Source organism: Odocoileus virginianus, chromosome 11 (assembly GCF_023699985.2).
Source record: "Odocoileus virginianus isolate 20LAN1187 ecotype Illinois chromosome 11, Ovbor_1.2, whole genome shotgun sequence".
NCBI lineage: Eukaryota > Metazoa > Chordata > Mammalia > Artiodactyla > Cervidae > Odocoileus > Odocoileus virginianus.
The window spans coordinates 51,505,534-51,514,663 of record NC_069684.1 but is presented as its reverse complement, the minus strand read 5'-3'; the positions used below and the strand labels follow the sequence as shown (position 1 = coordinate 51,514,663).

Genomic DNA, 9,130 nt, shown 5'->3' with positions numbered 1-9,130 from the left:
GCCTGCCAGGCTCCTCAGTCCATGGAATTCTCTAGGCAAGAATACTGGAGTGGGCTGCCATTCCCTTCTCCAGGGGATCTAGGCACTAAACTCAAGTGCCTTCTTGCCTCATTTAAGAAGAGGATAAAAAAACCAATTAGCTTCAAACTTTATTGGGAAAAAAACTAGGTATGCATGTTAAAAATTAAGGTCATCACAAAAATACACCCAGAGCTATAAGAATAAAGAGGGCTTCCCTGGTGGTCCAGTGGTTAAGAGTCTGCCTTGCAATGGAGGGGACAATCCATTTGATCCTTAGTCTAGGAAGATGCCACATACCTCAGAGCAGCTATGGGCCACAACTACTGAGCCCAAGCGCTTAGAGCCTGTGCTCCACAACAAGAGATGCCACCACAATGAGAAGCCTGCACGCCGCAACTAGAGAAAGCTCGCATGCAGCAACAAAGAACCGCCACAGTCAAAAAAACAGTAAAATAAATAAATAATAAAGCTTTTTAAAAATAAACAAACTGGTGTAGTTCTAAGAAAAAGAATAAAGAAAAATTTATCAACACAATAAGCAGCAGGAAAGAAGGAAAAAAGTAGTAAATAAAAGTGCAGAAAAAAGAAAACAAAATTAGATGGCGGTAACACGTCTACTTAGTAATCATGATAAATGTAAATGGTAAACCACACCAAATAAAAGACAGACTCTTGGACTGGATTGAAAAATTCCAACTCTTTTTAGGACATACAGCTTACTATTTATAAAAAGAAAATTAATACCTTAATTAAAACATTATAGAATTTAAGGGAATAGCAATAAAAGAAACAAAGAGGGGTATTTCATACTTAACCCACCAAGAAGACATAACTGAAAATGTCATGGAAAAACTCTTGTAAAAATTATATTAGAAACTTCCTTTTCTCTAGAACTTCATTTATTTCACAGCTCTGTACATTTTTTTTAACATTTTAAGGTTTAGTGCTTCATGTGTCTTTCAGTGTTTAAATATAGTACAAAACCAAAATATATTCTGGCACAAAAATAATTCAGGGACTTTGAAGAACCAAGACTAAGAAAGACAAAGAGGAGTAAAGAAAGATCCGTGGGCTCTTATTTTCTGTGGAGAGAGACCAGGTCATAGTAACTCCAGCGCAGACAGTGAATTCATTCTCACAACATGCTGTGAGGTGCAGAGGAAGGGACTGGCCCTCATCTGAAGGGATCAGAAGAGGTTTCTCAAGAGGTGGTATGATGGGCAAAATTTAAAGAATGACCCCAGTGATCCTCACCCTTTTACAATTTCATCCTCTTTGAGTATGGGCAGAACCTGTGGATATGTTGAGATATTATTCCCGTGATCATGTTCCTTTATTTGGCAAAAGGGAGCTTATCCAAGTGGGCCCAGTCTCATCACATGAATCTTCTAGAAGAAAACTTAAACATGAGGGCAACTTGGGACTCAAGGGAGGTTTTTGTAGCTGAGATGGAGGAGGAGGACATGTGGAAAGAGCCGAGAGCAACCTCTATGAGGTCAGAGTAAGCCCAGCCAACAGCCAGCAAGAAAAATGATCTTCTTTCTACAACATAAGAAACAGAATTCAGTCAACAACCTGGATGAGCTGGAGACAGATTCTACCTGGGAGCCTCCAGGTAAATGCCTACTCCAGCCGACACCTTGGTTTCCATCTTGTGAGACCCTGAGCAGAGAATCCAGTTGAGCCTGCTCAGAATTCTGACAAAGCCAGGAGGTAATACATGGCTGTTGGTTTAAACCACTAAGTTCATGGTAGTTTGTTGCACAGCAATAGAAAACTAATACAGTGACATTTGGACTTTCCCTTGAGGATGGATAGAATTTCAAAAGAAATGTCAGGAAGTCTTCAAGGAGGCACCAATAACACGGCTGCCAGGTTTCCTGTGAGGTTGAAGTGTCTTCAGTCAGTTTCCCGGGATCCAGAATGCCATCCCAAGAAGGTTATCTTTTCTCCAGGATGTCATAAGGAGATATTGAAGATATTCAAGCAGAGGAGTACATGATAAGCACTGTTCTTGAGGAAGATGAAGCTGACATCATAGGTAGGGGTAGACTGGAGGCAGAGATTCAGAGGTAGGAAGTTATCACAGTTGGCCAGAGAACCAGACACCCCGGGGCCCACATCCCATTCCCTCGGCACACCTGTGATTTTGAAACAGGATCAGGACCCTATGGCCTTTGCCCAGCTCCCCGCCCTATGTCCTATGCCTGCCTTTTGTCTATGAAAAACACTAGTCAAAGAATAAGTTTAATCAGAGAAATGAGAACATGCAAAAGCAAAGGAAAGCAGTCAAAGAGACTAATAATAATGTAGTCATTACGCAGAGCCAAGGACCTTTAGTTCCTTCTCAAGGGCAATAGATAAAATTCTGAGCCACATCCCATGAGCTGTCTTATAGCTACTGAAACCCCAGGTGGAAGAAGTTAACTATATGATGAGCAGGCTGTATCCACAACATAAGCTGCTGCAATTCCGAGAACTGGCCTCAGAGAGATGGGAGCAAATGGACCCTGGAACTGAAGGTTGTGCTGTGTCACGTTCGACTGTTTGCCACCCCATGAAGTGTAGTCCACCGGGCTCCTCAGCCCATAGGATTCTCCAGGTAAGAATACTGAAGTGGGTTCCCATGCCCTTCTCCAGGAGATCTTCTCAACCCAGGGATCGAACCAGGGTCTCCTGCATTGCAGGTGGATTCTTTACCAGCTGAGTTACCAGGGAAGCCCCTGAACTGAAGATTAACTATACCTAAAACAACCAAGATGACGCTGGTCAGACCACCAATGACCAATGTCAAGATGACTGTCAGAGCTGACTGCATTGTTCTTCATGTAGCTCCCTCCCTCAGCCTATAAAACTCTCTCCCGCTGCTTGTCAGGGGTGGTGTGGGCCTTTGGATAGATGTCCATCCTCCTCCCAGGTACTGACATCTGAGATACAGCAAACTTTCCCTTCCACCAACCTGGCCTGCTTATTGGCTTTTGAGTGGTGAGCCGCGAGACCCTGCACCTTTCGGTAACAATTTCAGGTGACTGTTTCAGCCTTTCTGTAAGTCTCTGAGAGCCCACCAGGGCCAGAAGCCTGGAATAAATGTCTGTCTTCTGTCCTTTAGGTGGCCTGTTGTGGTAGCTACTCTCTACATTTCTAAAAGGTCCCAGTGGGATCACATCTCCCTTGGTCAAAGCGATCTGGACCCTCAGGAACACACCCCAATGTTGGCTTTTCTTCCCTCCCTCTCTCTCTCTCCACTCCCCCTCACTCCTGCTCCTTGCACCCAGGTCCTTATGTCAGGCTCTTCTGTGGCGAAAACCCACACTAATATACCCAGGTAAAGAGGGCTGAATCTAGGCTGGCAGTGTGGATGAGAAAGAGATAGAAACACTACATGGCTAATGGAGCAGTAGACCAAACCCTTGGGATGTGATGAGAGCAAAAAGAGAAGAGCCCAAGAGGAGACCAAGGCTTCAAACCTGAGGGTCATTGACAGAAAAGTCAACCATGGAGTAAAAGCATATAATTCGTGCAGTCCTCGGACCAACATTGACTTTAACATCAATATTTATATATATACAAACTATAGAGCCATACACCATAATTAATGTCATGTTTTATGTCTTATATCCTGTTGCTCTTTGTCGTAAAATACTAAGTCATAGATGGGGCTTACCAATTGTTATTTGTGTAAAGGAGTGGGGGTACAGAAAAAAGCTCCAGATGGTACCAATATCTCTTAAAATATCACACACCTCCACGGGCCACATTGGTGGCTTTGCCTGTGGTGGACACGTCCTCCCTGGCCTTTCCCACTGTCTTGTGCCCGGTGGAATTCTAATATGTGACTAACTCTAATATGTGACCCAGCACCAGACTTTTCACAATCTACTAGAACCAACGAAGAGCTTACATCCCTAGGTAGGAAGATGCAAGATTTTTGTTTTATTCTTACCTGCAAACAAATAACAAGAAAAACAAAAAGTGTATGTCTTCCAAGCCTCCAATAAAACTATTGTATTATAACTTAACCTCAATTGTGTGGAAATAAAAACATAACCAAGTCCTCAAGATTCTAATAGAATCAAAGATGAAACCTTCAGTCAGTTCAGTTCAGTTGCTCAGTCATGCCCAACTCCTTGCGACCCCAAGGACTGCAGCACGCCAGGCCTCCCTGTCCAATGCCAACTCCCAGAGTTTACTCAAACTCATGTCCATTGAGTCGGTGATGCCATCCAGCCAGCTCATCCTGTGTCATCCCCTTCTCCTCCTGCCTTCCATCTTTCTCAGCATCAGAGTCTTTTCAAATGAGTCAGTTCTTTGCATCAGGTGGCCAAAGTGTTGGAGTTTCAGTTTTAGCATCAGTCCTTCCAATGTATACTCAGGACTGATCTCCTTTAGGATGGACTCGTTGGATCTCCTTGCAGTCCAAGGGAGTCTCAAGAGTCTTCTCCAACACCACAGTGCAAAAGCATCAATTCTTCAGCACTCAGCTTTCTTTATAGTCCAACTCTCACATCCATACATGACTACTGGAAAAAGCATAGCTTTGAGTAGATGGACCTTTGCTAGCAAAGTAATGTCTCTGCTTTTTAATATGCTGTCTAGGTTGGTCATAACTTTCCTTCCAAGAAGCAAGCGTCTTTTAAATTCATGGCTGCAGTCACCATCTGCAGTGATTTTAGAGCCCAAAAAAATAAAGTCTCTCACTTTAAAACCTTAAGTTTTGCCAAATGTCTTTTCTCCCAGCTGACCAAAAGAACAAAATGACATTGTTAGGTCTTTCAAATAATGAGGGCTCTTATTTTTTGAGTGCTTACAATTTATCAAGAACTTTTATGGTATTATTCTTTTTAATTCTCACGACTTCATGAAGTAGTTATTAGATCTCCATTTCACAGAGAAAACAAACACTCAAAAAGGTATGGTAATGTGAGCCAGATAAGTGGAAATATAATTAAAACCCAGGTCTGCTTGATGTCAAATCCCACTCTTTCTGCTACATAATCCTGACCTACCTGGGGTCTTGATAGCTTGAGAGTGATAGGCCACAAAGGAGAAGACAGATCAGCACTTTTTTGGGGGGAGGGGTCAATGACCCTTAATCTCATTCTTGTGATTGCATGAGGTTTTCCATGTTTATTTTCCAGAAAAACAGAGGTAAATGATTTGCTTAAATCCCTGGGGATCAATGCTAATAAGTTAACTCTAAAACAAGCGTGCTCAGTGTGACATTACCTCCCATCTCCACCCATGGATTATGTTTCCTGAGATGACTCATCCTCTCTGGTCCTCATCCATGTAGCAACCTGCCAGCAACCCTGAAGGCATTCATCCAATGACCTGCACCTCCTTCCCCGCCCTGGGATTTCCACTTGAAAGACCTCCTGCCTCAGTGTTCACTGCAGGCTCCCTCCCTGGTGCCCAGGAGAGGGCTGCAATGGGAAGAACGGTATTCCCACCATAACATTCACACATACATACAATCCTACAACGGAGTGGGGTGCTGGAAGAGATGTCAAAGGTTAGGATTTCATCAGGAGCCCCTGAACAGGGCCAGAGTAACATGAACTAAAAATACACAATGGAAGCAGTATTCTAGAGAAATGTGTGGGACCCCTCCTAGTAGCAAAGCCACCTACTCCTCCTGTGGATGAAGAAATGGGAAATTAGTGGAGGTGAATCTAAGGTGTGTTGTAGGAGCTGGTGTAGAAGCCAGAATGTTTCATCCCTCTGGCTTATCCCCTCTTACTGGAGCTGCAGAGAGAATAGTCAAGGCTGCTGGGAAAAAGAGTCATGCAGATTTCTCAACACAAACAACAGATTAGTCAACTCGGAAAGAAATTCAGGGTAGCTGAAATCCTTCCCAAACTCCTGATCCAACAAACACTATTAACTGAGACAGAAATCCACCCCTCAAATTCTGGAAAGCTTGATGTGCTTTCCAGAATCATGTGCCAGGCTGACAGAAATAGCCCTTGATGGTAGCTTCAATCAATTATGCTAAAACCGTCTAAAGAAGAAAGTGTCAGAGAGGAGGTGACTTAGGGAGAAAGAATGGATTCGGGGAGACAAAAGAAACCAATAGCATCTACTTCTATCCAAGACCCTGCTTCTGGGGTCACTGGACAAACAGCCTTGTCACCGGAGAAGTATCTTCTGATGAAGAGAAGGGATTTTTCATCAGGCTTTACAGAAACATAGGTGAAGAGTTCCCCACAGGTAGAATGCTTTCTTGTCTATACTCTGTTCACAGAAAACAGCCTTCTGATTAATAATCTGGTCACCCAAGTCCCTTCTACTACAAATGATGGCTCTGTTCCCACAGGCAAGGCTTGGAGACTCAGGCATCTTGGTCACTGCAAAGGGAAACCCTTGTTGCAATCATTTTGCTGGAATTCTAACGAACAAATCAGTCCGTTGTCAGTTTAACTCATTATTGACTGGGGGATTTTTGCAGAAACTAATGCCTGTGGCTGGTGGTTTTTATTTTGGTTGGGCAGATATTAATTAATTGAATTTTAACAAAATTAATTCAGTTAATCAATTAAAATTAATTCTGTTATATCATAACAGTTTGTGGGATATTCCATAGTTACACCTGGCACACCTGCAAAATCTTCTCCAGCACCAAGAGTTTCATTTTTACTTTCCTTACCAAAGTGAATCGCTAAGGCTTTCTGTCTTTTTGTGGATCTAATATTCACATCGTCTGAATCAGAACTATATTCTGAAGAACTATTATCTTCTGAGAACCTAGTATATATACTGGGTAAAGTATCTGCTTAAAATTCACCAAAAAACTCTTCTTCACTCAAAATTTCACAATGTGTCATTTTTTTTTTAAGTTTTACGGTAAGTTTGTGTTTATAATACACCCAAGGTTGGAACAAAAGCCTAACAGAGCAAAATGTGATTGATAACAACAATCTTAAGTTGTGTAATGAACCCTTGATCTATTTTAAGCTCCAGCAACTTCGCACAGCGATGTTAATTGTATCACTGTCTAAAAATGTATTGATATATACAATCTTTGATAATTATTATTTACTCAAGAATAGTTATGTTTTATGAGTATTGCTCAGTTGTCATCACCAAATAGAATGATACTCAGATGTGTTCTTTCTATAAAGCTTTATAAGTAATAAAAAAAAGACGAGAAAAAAAGAGAGAGAGAGTAGATAGCACTGTCCTGTTGAAATATAACAACAACAGCAACAACATAATGTTTAACAAGCATAAATCTATCACCTGCTGGACAAAGAAAATCTGGGTACTGGACCCAAAAACCAAGGACTGAGTTGAGTCCTGACCTTAGGGATCTTTCAGAGGTGCCACTAGTGTGACCTGCTGAATTCCCATCAGTGATGACAACACCCACCTCTCTCCCCACCAACCCCTCAAAAAAAAAAAAAAAAAAAAACAACTTTTACACATCAGCATGCTTAGAAGACATACCTGTGTGATAATGATACCACATTTCCCAGTCCTGATCCATTCCTGGGACAGGGCTTGTTCTCTGCGCCCCTTCTCCTGGCAGGGGAATCTGGTTTCCAACCCTAGATCCACGCTCCACTCATTTCATCACTACATTGGTTTCTGTAAGACCAGAAGTCTGCCTTGGCTATACTTTTTCTGTCACTATTAGTAATTGTTTTTTATATTCTCTTTTTCCTTTGTTACTAGTCTATTAAATTTTGTTCCTTGCAGCAGTAGGATGTAAAATAAAAAATTAAAAGTACTTAAAGAAACATGGGGAAAGTTCTCCATAACCTTAGTGGGAGCAACACAAAACTCAGACACCATTTTTTTTTAAAGATTGATGAATTAAATTACATCTTTTAAAAGTGATCCCATTGGACACAGAGAAAGGAATGTATTGAAAGTAATTACTAACACAATACATCATTAGTGGGACATATTCTAAGGACAAAAAGAACTAGAAACATTGAATTTTAATTAATAGATTTACTTTTAGTAGTTGCATTGGTAATAGAGCCAAAGCTATTTTGTTTGCATTGTAGGGCAATGAGTAAATTTACTCACATTTCAAGGAATAGGATATTCTGTAGGAAAAGGGAGATACAATAAAGAAAATGGTAAGGCAGGGTAAAAACTTGTGATGTCAGGTTTCAATGGTCATGATATACATAATACATATACATGTATATGTACATATGTATTTTAATTTTGAAATGAAGCATGACCCTATGGTCCTGGCCCCCCATGTCTTCTGCCTGCACTTTGCTGTGGAGAACTTTAGTCAAAGAGTAGGTTTAATCAGAGACATGAAAACATGCAGAAACAAAGGAAAACAAAGGAGACCAAACAAAAATAAAATAGTCACTGAGCATAGTCACTGTGAGCTGGGCTCACAGATACGGAAACCCCCACCAGGGGGAAGAAGTTGACTGCATGTTGACCAGGCTGACCCACGACATTAGCTGCCACAGTTCCAAGAACTCACCTCAAAGAGATGGAAACAAACTGATCCTGGAAGTGATTATCTGTACCTAAAACAATCCAGATGACGCTGCCTTAGATCACCAACGACAGATTTCAGGACAACCATCAGAGCTGACTGTGCTGTTTCTGCATGTAGCCCCCTCCCTCGGCCTATCAAAGCTCTTGGTCCACGGTTGTCAGTGCAGACAGATGGCCTTTGGACAGACATCTGCCCTCCCCACCAGTTGCCCGCATCTGAAATAAAGCAAACTTTCCTTCCCACCAACCTAGCCTGTTTATTGGCTTTTGAGCAGTGAGCAGCCGGATCCCACTTTTTGGTAATAATTTCACATACTTGATTTCTTATAGATTAAAATTCTGCAGGAAAATATGATGGACAAAGGCAAAAGACAAGGGAGAACCGAAAGAAAATATTTATAACACATAAGACAAAGAACTCATTTCTTTAATATTTAAAGAATTCCTATATGTTAAATTTGAAAACCCAATAAAACATAAAGAACAAGAAGAGATACGCAGAATAGATAAATCCATAGAAGGGAAATAGACTAGTGGTTGCCAGGGACTGCTTGGGGGGAAGGGGAGCGAGGAGTGGCTACTTACTGGATATGGAACTTCTGTCCGGGATGATGAAAGCATTTTGGAACTTGACAGA

The 9,130-nt window shown here is 41.5% G+C and overlaps 1 long non-coding RNA gene across 1 annotated transcript; it reads right to left on the bottom strand.

The window, feature by feature from the left end:
* Window positions 1-902: 902 nt before the first annotated feature.
* Window positions 903-8,787, bottom strand: LOC139037525 (uncharacterized). The gene is made up of 2 exons (XR_011490403.1): window positions 7,468-8,787; window positions 903-2,073 (listed from the first exon to the last, which is right to left on the bottom strand). It is a non-coding gene; the product is annotated as an uncharacterized lncRNA (long non-coding RNA).
* Window positions 8,788-9,130: the final 343 nt, after the last annotated feature.